The sequence below is a fragment of the Callorhinus ursinus genome, unplaced genomic scaffold (assembly GCF_003265705.2).
Source record: "Callorhinus ursinus isolate GAN/ISIS: 27379988/994484 unplaced genomic scaffold, GSC_fseal_2.0 scaffold54, whole genome shotgun sequence".
Classification (NCBI taxonomy): domain Eukaryota; kingdom Metazoa; phylum Chordata; class Mammalia; order Carnivora; family Otariidae; genus Callorhinus; species Callorhinus ursinus.
The window spans coordinates 3,438,462-3,451,495 of record NW_027397116.1 but is presented as its reverse complement, the minus strand read 5'-3'; the positions used below and the strand labels follow the sequence as shown (position 1 = coordinate 3,451,495).

The 13,034-nt window shown below is 43.5% G+C and overlaps 1 long non-coding RNA gene across 1 annotated transcript in view; it reads left to right on the top strand.

Moving 5' to 3' along the window:
- Positions 1–13,034, top strand: part of LOC112839260 (uncharacterized) — a 90,203-nt gene that overhangs the window by 70,249 nt on the left and 6,920 nt on the right. Inside the window, exons 8-9 of the long non-coding RNA XR_012375635.1 lie at positions 1,779–1,980; positions 11,953–12,069. This is a non-coding gene — a long non-coding RNA (uncharacterized lncRNA). The remainder of the gene's footprint in view (positions 1–1,778; positions 1,981–11,952; positions 12,070–13,034) is intronic.

Genomic DNA, 13,034 nt, shown 5'->3' with positions numbered 1-13,034 from the left:
CGTACCTGGAATGTGCAAGGCCATAAAGTGTCCAGAACTAAGTATGAGAGGTAGTAACCAAGTTCTCTGAGAGCAAGGATGATTTATATCAGGTAAGATTAAGTGCAGCTATGTCTAAAATAACTGTCTTAAAGCAATGGTTCTCAAAGTGTGGTTTCTAGACCAATAACATCAGCATCACTTGAGAGCTTATTAGAAATGCAAATTCTTAGGCCTCACTCATGCCTGAAGAATCAGAAATTGGATCCAGCCATCTATGTCCTAACAAGCCCTCCATGTGATTCTGATGTACGTCAAAGTTTTGAGAACCACTGGCCTAAACACACAAAGATTATTCTATTATGGAAAAAGAGGTCTGGGGGAAGACCACCCTGGACTGACAGAATGTCACTAGGAATCTAAGCTGATCATCCACCTGTTTTTACCAGACCTGGTTCTGGATGACTTTGGCTTGCCTCGAAAGAGAAATTCCATTCTCAAAGCAAAAAGACCCAGTGGCTATTATAGGAATCCAATGTAATTTGGCTCATCTATTGAAAAGAATTTCCCAAATATGAATTCTGAAAATATTTTGAGCAATGACACTATTGCTGGCCTATGTGCTTCCTAAGGTGAGGTACTGCTCACATGGATATATATATATAGTCTTTGGTGTATTTGTTTAAAAATTAACCTCATTAATTCATGGCCCTATATCTTAATAATACAGTAACATAAGGCCATATCTTGTGGTCCTTCTGTATCCCCCTGATAACATATTGCTGATCACTGAGTAAGCTTTCAATAAATAATGATTGGATTAAACTGATGACTTCATAGAGACCAAGGCAAAGCAAGATAAAATCAAGAATCAAGCTCTGATCTGGATAACTAAATCAGTGTAGATGGCAACCGTAAAATGTTTCCGAATCTCAAACATTTGGTTCTCAATAGTAGATTTTTTTCTTTTTCTACATTAGTTTGGGTTGTATTGATTTGAGCAGTGGACTGAGAGCTGGGACCCAAATTAAAAGCTCTGCCTTCAGAATTAGGCAAGTCACTTCCTCATTTTGCATCTCCTTTCCCTTCCCCATAGGCAAGGGGTTTTTACAAATACAAGGATTGGACAAGAGCTAGTCCATGAGTTTGTCTTCTCCTGAGGAGATAAGTATGCAGGGCCTCCCCATGGAGAGAAGGAGCACATTCTCAGTAGCACTATTAGTACACACAAGCTACCTACCCTCAACCCCAAACTCCTTCAGATGTGACTACTTTCCATCCGTCTGTGTGGATCTGTGGGTGGGAGAATGATGGGGTGAGTTTGAGGACAGAATAACACAGTTTTCATCTCTAACCTAACAGAGAAGCCTGGGTGGTTTAGAAAATTGAAATAACTTCCTTTCATTTGCACATAGAGCTGTGGTTTCCAAGAGAAAATATCAGTGTTTTTGACCAATTCCTAATTCGCAAAGACTGGAAAAACCATGCCCTATTTGCTTAGCCCCTGTGCCGGCCGTGGGCCAGACTAGAGAATTGCCTGTTTATGCAAGCGGAAACAAGGTTGCTTCTAGATCAGCCTGCCTGGCCACTGCTGATCAGATCAAATCAACAGCATTTAATGGGCTCCTCGAAGGGCCAGTGCACGGTACTCCAGAAGACACAGGGCTGGCTTGGCTGACACTGCAGGTCGTCTACCCAGCGTTCATTCCCTCTTATTCCCAACCAACAGAACTCCTGCGTCATTGAAGGCAGCAAGGTGCCCAGTTAAAAGTGATATATTTTTTTTCTCCTATCTGTAGCCTTGTGACCACGTTCTTCTGGTCCTTGAAATCCAAATGCAACCTTCCCGTGGATCTCCAGGAAGCCTCTTTAAAGACTGCTGATTCAACCAGGAAGTGTGCCTGTGTTGTTTCTACTCCTCCTTCCTGCTGCCTGGGATTGAAATGTAATATCTGGAACTTCAGCCATCCTGGGCCATAAATGTGGAAGCCAAGCCCTGAGGTTGGTGGAGAAGAAAGGGAGCAGGAATCTTAGTCCCTGTTTGATTTTATGTCAGTCATAGATCACCTCCCCAAAGACATCTTTTATGTGGCAGATTAACTTTTTTTTGTGTTTAAGCCTCCATTGTTTTGGGCTTTCCATTATATGTGGTTGCATCTAATCCCAGCTGATCCAGGTGGTCCCTGTTCTCAAGGAGCTTCATGCTTGTGGGTGCTGTGTAGCCTGGCACATTCAGTGCATGCACGTGGTCCCTACCACAGAGTGTGTCGCTCTCCGGTCAGGGTCTCCAAGGACCGGACCTAACTGCAAGGGGACTGACTGCAAGGGCTCAGCAGGTGTCCCGGTGGTTAGGATACCAGGCTTCCCTAGTAGCCACGAGAGGGTCACAGGATGTTAATGGTGACCCGGTTTAGTTCCTACTTCACCACCTGCCTTTCTCCATTTTGGGCCCAAGTTCATTATCTGGCACATGTGAAATGGAGAATTCGAACAATCACCAGCAGTTTCTGGGACCTGGAAGAAAACCTTGGACCACCGAATCCACAAGTCTGCTTGAAGCACGAAGTGTAGACAAGACTACATGGGTGATGATCTCTCTGACTTCGTATGGTCGAGATTTCAGCTGCGGAATGCAGCCTCACAAGCTGGGTTCAGGCATGGCTCTTTGAATCTGAGTGTTCTCTATGCATACACACAGGACTTTTTAATTAGATAAGCCAGTCTCAACTGAAGTTGACCATGGATCCCAGCTCATAATTCCAACTAAGCTCATGGTGGGTTTAAATTTACAATGCACGGCACTGTTTTGGAATATAAAGTTCTATAGATTTTAACACATGCACTGAATCTGGCAACTACCACCAACAAACAACACAGAACAATTCCAACACCTCAATGAATTTCCTTATGCTACCTGGTATGTATGTATGTATGTATGTATGTATGTATGTATGTATTCAGAGAGAGAGAGAGAGAGAGCACAAGCAGGGGGAGCAGCAGGTAGAGGGAGCAGCAGGCTCCCTGCCAAGCAAGGAGCCTGACGCAGGACTTGATCCCAGGACCCTGGGGTTATGACCTGAGCCGAAGGCAGACGCTTAACAAACTGAGCCACCCAGGCATCCCTGATATTTTTTTTAAAATAACTTTACTGAGTTATAATCACATACCATTCAATCCATCCATTTAAAGTGTGCAATTTAATGTTTTTTTTTTTAAGATTTTATTTATTTATTTGACAGAGAGAGAGATAACAAGAGCAGGAACACAAGCAGGGGGAGTGGGAGAGGGAGAGCAGGCTTCCTGCCGAGCAGGGAGCCCGCCGTGGAGCTCGATCCCAGGACCCTGGGATCATGACCTGAGCCGAAGGCAGACGCTTAACGACTGAGCCCCCCAGGCGCCCAGTGTAATGGTTTTTAATATATTCACAGATAATGTGCCAACACTAGCAGTCAATTTTAGAACATTTTCATCAATGCACAGAGAAGCCTCTCACCCTTTAGCCACCCACCTAACCTTCCATCCTCACCCAGTTTGAAGTATCCGAAGCTACCACTAATCTACTTTCTTTGTTTTTTTTTCAAATATCTTATTTATTTATTTTAGCGTGGGGGGACGGCAAGGAGCAGAGGAGAGGGACAAGCAGATTCTGTACTGAATGTGGAACCCTACGTGGGGCTCGATTTCAGGACCCCACGATCATGACCTGAGCCAAAATCAAGAGTCAGATGCTCAACTGACTGAGCCACCCAGGCGCCCCTCCTCGAATCTACTTTCTGTCTCTATAGATTTGTTTGTTCTGGACATTTCGTATAAATCACCTTATGTAATATGTGGCCTTTTTTGCTGGCTTCTGTATCTTAGCATACCATTTTCAAGGCTTCTCCATGCTGTGGCATGGATCACAACTTTATTCCTTTTTATGGCCAAACAGCACTCCATTGCGTGGAGATACCATGTGTTCTTTATCAGTTCATTCATTAGTTAACGGACATTTGGATTATTCCCACCTTTTGGCTACTGTGAACAGTGCTACTATGAACACTTGTGTACAAGTTTTTATTTGCACAACCTGTTTTTGGTGCTTTGGGGCATGGAAGTAGGAGTGGAATTGTTGGGTCATGTGGTACTTTCATGTTTAATTTTTTGAGGAGTCACCAAATTGATTTCCTGCACTGGCTGACTCATTTTATATTCCCACCGGCAATATGTGAGGGTTCTAATTTCTCTGCATCTTTACTAACATTTGTTATTTTCTGTGTTTGCTTATAGCCATCATAGTGGGTGTAAAGTTACATGGTAGTTTTTTGGATTGTAATATTCTCACACTCTGGGTGAAAATGTGGAGACTTTTGTCCTATTTGTTGCCTTCCAGGGATTGAAACTTAGCAAAACATAGACTTTCAGAATGAGAGCCTATAAAGGGGAGTTGGCAAAGAAAAAATGAATAAAAAGGAATTTTCTAATAAACACAATATGAGGAAGAGCAAAATGTTATATGAAAATCATGGGTCCATGCGGCGCCTGGGTGGCTCAGTTGGTTGAGCCTCTGACTCTTGGTTCAGCTCAGGTCATGATCTCATGGGTTGTGGGATGGAGTCCCCGCAGTGGGGTCTGTGCTCAGCACAGAAAATTCTCTCCCTTTGCCCCTCCCCCACTCATGTGCACCCACGCTTTTGCTCTCTCTCTCTCTCTCTCTAAAATCTTAAAAAAAAATCATGGGTCCAATATACACTTTAGTGAATATATATTATTTGTTCCTACTATGTGTTCCTACCCTGTGCTAGGCACTAGGGTCTGAAAACTAGTTAAACAGGAACAGAGCCTTTAAAATGTTTATTGTATGGAGGGGGCACTCAGAGGAAGGGCCCTTCACACAGTCTAGGTATCAGGAAGTCTTCCCGGAGGTGAAGGGATGAAAAGTAAAGAAATCCTCATCAGAAAATAAGGGGTGCTAGAAGTATTTGAGGGGGAGAAACTCATGCTGGAACATTTGGGAAGTACCCTTTGGATGGCCTTTTTTTTTTTTTTTTTTTTTGGGCTTTAGGCCACAATCTTGATTAGAGTCTGATTTCTTTCATTTCCCAATCTGCAGTGGGTAGGTATAATTCTTTCTGGAGGAAAATAAATCATAACTAAGACTTTTGTAAATATTGCTAGCTTTTGATTATTTGCACTAATTATAGGGGAACATATAATTCAGGATGGCAACGATGTAAACAGGGCTTATATTGACTTTGGAAGATGTTTTTTCTGTTGATTCCCAGATGTTGCTGTGTCAGATAATCTCAGAACACACAGATCCAACTACAGCATGACGCCCTAGGAAATGGAGTCTGTTCCTTCAGGACGATGCATTGGCCAAAGCAGAAACATGTTCTCTTGACAATGCCTGTGGTTCATACCTTTCCTGTGGTGAGAGTTAATTGTTGGGGTTTAAGTTTTTGGTCTCCTGATTTTTTGCCAAAGAAGAAAAAGAATTCTGAAATCTTTTGTCCTATTTTAGAGTGACAAAAATCCTCAGAGATCACCCATTCTTTCTTGGTACCATAAAACCTTTCTGCCAAATTCAAGGGAGGGAAAGAAATTCTTTTGATATGATAAAATTCTTTTGATGAGACTCTGTGGCTTTTAAAATAAGCCCAAATAACTTATTCATTCATGTCCTAGGCAGTACACTAGACACTGTCATAGAATATACACAAATATACAATGGGCCAGATTTTAGATGACTTCTGAGGGGTCACCAATAGCGAACAGATTCTAATCCCAAATAAATAATATTACCAATGGTCAAAGTAAGAAACGGATTCACATATGTACAATAAAACCTGAAACTCATTTGGGCTATGTGTAGAGAATTAGCAACACGTCTTTATTAAATTTTTAAAAAAGTTTTGGAAAATAAAAAATCCTTGAGTATCTGGTTTGAATGAATGATAAAAATTAATTTGTAATCAGCACATCAGTAATATATTTGCTATCTATTGCTACATAACAAATTATCCCAAAACTTAACGTAACAATAACATTTATTATCTTATCTAGTTTCTGGAAATAGATTAGCTGAGTGGTTCTGGCTCAGGGACTATCACTAGACTGCAGTCAAGCTGTCAGCTGAGTCTACAGTCATCTGAAGGCCAGCCTGGGGCTAGAGGACCTGCTTCCAAGATGGCGCACCCACATGGCTGGAAAACTGGTACCTCAGTCCCCTTTCTAGTGAAACTTGCTATAAGACTGTTTGAGTGTCCTCACAGCATGACAGCTAGCTTCATGGTCATGATCATGTTCCAGAAGAAGACCTGAGGGGGCAAGGCAGAAACAGCAATGTCTTTCATGACCTACCATAGGTCCCACATCATCACTTATGCCATATTTTATTGACCACACCAAGAAACCCTGATACAGTGTGGGAAAGACTGCACAAGGGTGTGCATACCAGGAGATGGGGATCACTTGGTGCCATCTTGGAGGCTGACCACCGCAAGTTATCAGTACATAAATTGGAAATAAGTCATTCAAAAAGAGAATTGAATTAAATACTTTTCTGGCAATCAGCATCTGACTACTACTATTATAAAAAAATTCCAAATGAGTGAAGCCAAATTATGAATTTGAGCTCTTTTAGGTTGAGAGATTTATGATCAACATCAAGATGGATCATTAGCTCAGGGTTATGGAAGACCATGTATAATTAGCTGGATTCTGCTCTTTGCTATCATGAGCGTAGAGCCCTTGGGTGTTGGTACCCTACCCAGATTCTCTGAAATACATAACAGGACCATCCACAGTGATTCCATGCCAACACTTGTGTCATCTCCATGAGCCTACCCAGCTTGCTCGGATCTAGTGGTGGTTTCCAACCATTTCTCCCTAGACTGAGGAGGTACCCTAATATCACATGGCACACTCTCATAAGCAACCCTCAGATTATGTGCACTTCCCAGACTGCTAGGTATTACCCCATTTTTTCCTTTTTAATTCAAGAAACACATCAGAATACCAGTGAATCAGAGAGGGGTTATCCTAGGGATAAACCCCATCCTGTTCTAATTTATATAAGAGAAGCACACATATAAATAAGTAAGGCATTTGCAAATGCTAGTGCATTAACTATTAGTAGTAACAAATCTCTTTCAAGACATTAGTGTCTTCACCCTGAGATTGAGGGCCTCAGTAAGGACACTTGGTGTCCTCAGCTTGGTGAGTTCAAATCTGAAATGTGGGCTGATCTGTTAGTACTTCCGTATTTCCTGGTAGCTTGCAAGCATCTGCCGCTGATTGTAAGGTGAGCTGAGTGAGAGGATCTGTGTGACAGTCTCCCGTCCATTTAAACAAACTTGGCTGCCCCCAGCAAATGGATTGAGAAGTAGGGAAAGCAGAGCTGTGGACATTGGCTTGTCACCACTGGAGTGTTTTCAGACTGTCTCCTGTCTTCCTACATCATCTCATTGTTTTTGTCTTTATGTCCCTTATTCTCCAACCCTGGTTTTCTTTGTACCTTGGCTCTGGTATCCACCAGGTCCCCGGGCTCCAGTGACCAGTGTAGATGTGTTCGTTGAGTTCACTCTCTGGATCTGAACAACCTTGGCTGAGCTGTGCTGAAGCGCTCCTCCCCTCTCACTAGCCTTTGGTGTGAGTCTGTCTCTTCCCGTACAGCCCCAGTGGCCACAGGTGGGAGGCACCCACCTGTTCTTCCACGGAAATGCATCACTACCTCTGGGGGAAAACGATTAAGGACCATTAGTTAGGATCATTATCATAATTATAATCCATCAAGTGAATTTTCACTTATTATAATTCAATTCAAATTCAGATATGTGTTCCTTAAGGCTTTTTTATGCCTGTCTTAATTCATGAGAATATCTCTGGGGTGAGTTTTCTTTTCTTCCATTTAGTACATGAGAATACCAAGGTCAAGGGAAGGTAAGCCACACAGCCACTAAGTTACGGGGACAGGATTAGAATCTCAGCCTTCTGACATGTGGTCTAAGTTATTTTCATAATGCTATAAATGGTACTGAAAAATTTCAGAATGGAAAGTGTCATAGACTAAGATTAATCAGTGGATTATTTGATGGGAGTGCTTAATGATGAATCTTTTAAGAATGATCTTTTAAGAAAACTGGACTTTATTTTTTTAAAGAAAATGTGCAATAACTTTCACCATTATGTTGTAATAATTGTCTTCAAGCATTAGAAAATTAAGTTAGACTTAGTTAAGTTGGATAGAAGGGCAGTGGCAAGGAGACCTGGCTGGCTCAGTCGGTAGAGCATGAGACTCTTGATCTGAGGGTCGTGAGTTCAAGCCCCATGTTGGGGTAGAGCCTACTTCAAAACACACACACACACACATAACTAAAAATTAGAAAGGCAGTGGCAAAAGTATCAGAATTATGGGGTATTTGGAAAGAAGTACAGTTGTAGTTCTTCATATATATACTTCAGTAAAAATAGCGAAGAACCAAACTACTCAAAGTGTTTTTAATTTTCAAGTATTGACTGACAGCCTACTGTGGTTAAGGCACTTACCTTGACATGGGAGACCCATGGGGTCCATATCTTGTGGAATATTATAACCCGAGTATCCTTTGAGGGCTATTCTAATAAATTCTCTGTGAAACGTTTTTGTATTTTGTGTGGGGATGTTGTGGAGAACATGGTGGGCCACCTGATGCTGTGTTCCTTCCTAATGATGGAGATATCTTTTGGATCTCAGTGTATGAAAGAGCTTCTCAAAGACCGCAAGTCTCAGAACCTATTGGCTTTCCTTCTTTGAGTTTGTCTTGTAGGTCGTGTTTCTGTATACTAGCTTGGTCCCAGCTTTATCTTAGAAAATCGCTCAGTGTTTATTTTATCTTTGCTCTGCTTGCCTCCCCTATGTGTGTGTATTCTGTTGTCCTATATACCCTGAAGTGATTCCAAAGTGATCTCTTGAAGAAATAACTTTCCAAACATCTATAGAGGAAGTTTTAATAAACGGGTGAGATTCGTTTCAGTTTCGTAATACTCATGGCTTAGAAACAATATGCTATCAACAAAGGAGTGAGTAGAGAGAGAAGAGAGTAGAGGGTGCAGGCTGTCCAGTCATATTCTGCAGGCAGAAGGCCCCTCAGTGGTCCAGAGAAACTCTACTGAGAAGGCTGTGATTTTGCTTCTGGAAGCCCCCCAAGTTTGACTTAGCACAGTTGCAGTCTGAGAAATTGTCAAGGCCACCCAAAACACTGGCTGGTTGATTGATTTCATGAGATTACTTAGTATAGCTAATGCTTTCATTGAGCTTTTTTTTTTTTTTTTTCCTGGATTGGAGTTGTATGTGGGGATGAAGAAAGGGTTCTAGCAAGAGTTTTCTCTAGGGGCCAAAAACATAACCAGTGATTCTCAGTGTGTGGTCCAGCATCATCACCGTTACTGGGGAATGTGCTGGAAATGTCAGTCTTCAGGCCTCACCCAGAGCTACTGAATCTGAAACTCTGGGTGTGTGGCCTAGAAATCTGTATTTTAATAAACCCTCCAGTTGCTTGTTCTTGCTCAGGTTTGAGAGGTGCTGGGAGATAGAAGTTAAGAGAGTGAACTCTGGACTCTGACTTCCTTTGCTAGAATCCTGGCACAACCACTTTTTCACTGTGTGACTCTGGGAAAATTGCTTGATCTTTCTGTGCTTTAGTTTTTCTATCTGTAAGTATCTGGAGAGAATTATGGTACCACCTTCACAAAGTTGTTACAAGGATTAAATTTGTGAATATACCTAGAGTAGGACCTGGCGCATAATAAAAGCTCAATAAATGTTAGCCAGTATTCTCAGAAGACATTTTGTCATGGAAGAATGGGAGAATTTCTCTCTCTAGACCCTTTCTCCATAAGAACCCATGAAGCTCTCTCGTGCAGCTTTCTCTGAGGAGGAACCTAGAGGCTAGAATTGTGGGGATAGCAAAGAACACCGGCTACGTTCAAAGCCCTGTCTACACATATCATGTCTGTAGCCCTAGCGATAACCCTGAATTACGAAAAACTCCATTTCCTTCTCAGCGTCGGCAAGATCAGTTTCTGACCTGTGGGACAGAGAATTGATTCCTTGATTGTTTTCTGGGGGAGAAATCCTAAGTATCTGAGGGAACACAAAGGTGTTGCAAAATTCACCACAAAAATCTGAAAGTAAAATCACCTAAAATTAACTTTATTTTTTAAAGATTTTTATTTGAGAGAGAGAGAGCGTGCACAAGTGGGGGGAGGAGCAGAGGGAGAGAGAGAAGCAGACTCCCCGCTGAGCAGGGAGCCTGATGCGGGGGCTGGATCCCAGGACCATGAGATCATGACCTGAGCCGAACAAAAGACACTTAACTGAGCCACCCAGGTGCCCCCAAAATTAATTTTAAATATTTTAAAAGGAATTCTAGCTTCGCCAGATTTTCTCAAATTGTGTATTGGGTGGCGGTGGGCTGGACAGTGGGGAGTCCAGAAAGAACCAAATGGCTATTTGATGTTATAACCTCTCTCCAAAGACTGAGGATCACTGTTGCAATGCTTAAACGGGTTATTTTCAAAAGCTGCTACGGACACACTCATCATGGCCTCAAGACCCACTTTGCAGCTGCGATAGGTGGTACTGTGATCCCCCTTCTCCTGAGGTTTGAAGCTTTGCCAAGATGAAGTACAGCTGGACTGAATTAAGTTCTTGTCAATAAGATGAAAAACACCAGATCAATTGGGGTTTTTCCTTTGGCAGCCCCCACAGCCAAGCTGGCTCATCTGTATGGCGGATTCACTTAAATCATGCGAAAGTAGTTGCTGACATGACCAGAAAAAGTGGTTTGTTGGGGAAAAATGGTTGGAATTGTAAAGAGCTGGGATTAAATGCAGGCGCTCAGAGGTTCCATGCTCTGCTGAAGCAGCCGAAGGCCTCAGACAGCCTCTCTGTCTCTTCCCAGTGGGGTCACGAAATAGGAGGAGAGGACACAGACCAAGCTGGGTCGAGGTCTTCGGATGAAGGTGCACAGGTAGTCCACAGTGTGCAAACGAGTGTCCTGGAGATTCTCACACCTCTCTCTCTTTCTCCTGTTCCAGACCTGAGAACCTGTTGAAGCCAAAGGGAATGAATTCTAAAGTTCAGTCCCAGGTCCAAGAGCCAGAGTGAAGGCATAGCCCCAGTGTTCTGGTCATGCATTCTTTGAGGACCAGTTGCTTTTCTTATCTCAGTACATTTTTCTCCTAGCCCATCCCTCCCACCTCACCATCTCTCCTCCTCGAACTTCCCAGTGAATGAGGCTGTTGCTTTGACAACAGCTGGGAGGGGGTGGGGGATGGTGAAGTGGAAGTCTGGAAGGTACCACGTCACTCTCTGGCAGAACCACGGATGAGACCCAGGAAGGAGCGAGAATGAGATGTTAGCCTGAGGACTGCAAACAGCAGTGCAGGATGATTTACCCTGGGCTGGCGAGGCTCCTCTTACTCTTTTGTCCTGCCCCCACTCCGCCCCAGGAAGCCCCTAGGACTCTGAAAATAATGGATTTATCTCATGGGACAGAGCTGGTGTGTTGCCAAGAGAAAAAGCATACTGATAGCAGGTCGGAGCCTCGCGTTGTGGCAGAATTTATGTTGGGGGTTTATCAGCCCAGGAGAGAGGCAGTGTGGGCAGGCCTGGGCGGTGTCTCTCCCCGCAGGAATGTTCTGCTTGATCCTTTTGCTACATGAAAAATGAAGTGTGGTGGGCTAGTGCGGAGACCTCAGAAAGCTTGGATGATCACACACAGACTTAGATACAGAGGCCGGCTGCAGAGCCTAAGAAATACCCAGGCAACACCAGTTCAAGGGTGTGGACATAAATAATGGGCAACTCCCATAAAAAAGGTCAAACATCTGACTTCAAATAACATGTTTTTTCTTCCTGAGCCGAGTCGCCTAGAGTTGAATGAGGGTCAGAATTGCATCTACGTCTCTCCTTAGCTCAGCTCTTAACTTCCAGATTTTTCTCCCCAGGGTGTATTAAAACCAGAGCTGCTTCACGTGAAGGTGATGGTTTCCATTTGGAACCCTGTCCCGGCTTTGCCTTTTCTCTGTCATCCTGAAGGGAGAAATATCTTCCATAGCTTCAAGGTCAGTGGTGAGCTCTTTGGGTTTGGCAGTGGAATGAGATCCTTGGAAAGCTTGTCTCTTCACGCATACTTTGCTGATGTTAATAAGGTTCCTGCATTCTCAGTCTGGGGTCAGGGGTCACAGGTCAGGCAGCCATAAACCTGGCCCAGGGAATTTTGTTCCGGTAGAACTACTTTCTCTTTCTGTCTTCCTCTTCTGCTACAGAAGGAAAAGATTTTTGGAAAAAAAACCAAAAAAACAAACTGTTTGCTTTTGTGTTGTGTTTTGTGTTTGTGGCTCTTTGGGGCTAATCTTCTGGCTTGCAAAGGCAGCTGAGAATAAATGTGTCAACCGCAATAGACTATCTGCCTGGCCCCCCCCACCCCATACTCAGCAGCTGGAGCCCCCAACTCCCCAGGAGCAGACCTAGCCTTAACCCCAAGCTTTGAGGTGATTTTATTCCTGGCTGAGGGACGTTAAGGAGACCAAGTTCAGGAGCGGGCTAAGTTGGAACCCAGTTTCCCTTGCTGCCGTCTGATCACGTTCTGGCGTGCATCTTCAGTCCCAAGCTGGGCCCTGTTCTAGCCTTCCTCCTGCTTGTCTTCTGTAGCACTGGTCCTTCTGGCCATCACCTGTCCCTCCCTTAGTTTCCAGGCAAACAGTGTCTCCTGGTTCTCTCCCCACCTCTCTTATCTTCACGACCTCCTTGGCAGGCTCTCCTCTGCTCCTCCCCTGAAATGTTGACATTTCTTAGGACTCTGTCATTTGTCATGTTCTCTTCTCTGGGTAATCTTATTTATACCTGTGACCTTAATCACTAAGTCTAGGCTACAGGCTCCCAACTAAGGAGCCTTAGTCTGGAGACTAAGCTCCAGACATGTTTCCAGGACTTTCGGGCCACATCTACTTGCAATGCTCTGTAGTAGCCAAAACTTAACACGTCCCAATCTGAACTTATCATCTTCCCCTGCAAGCAGAACTTGTTC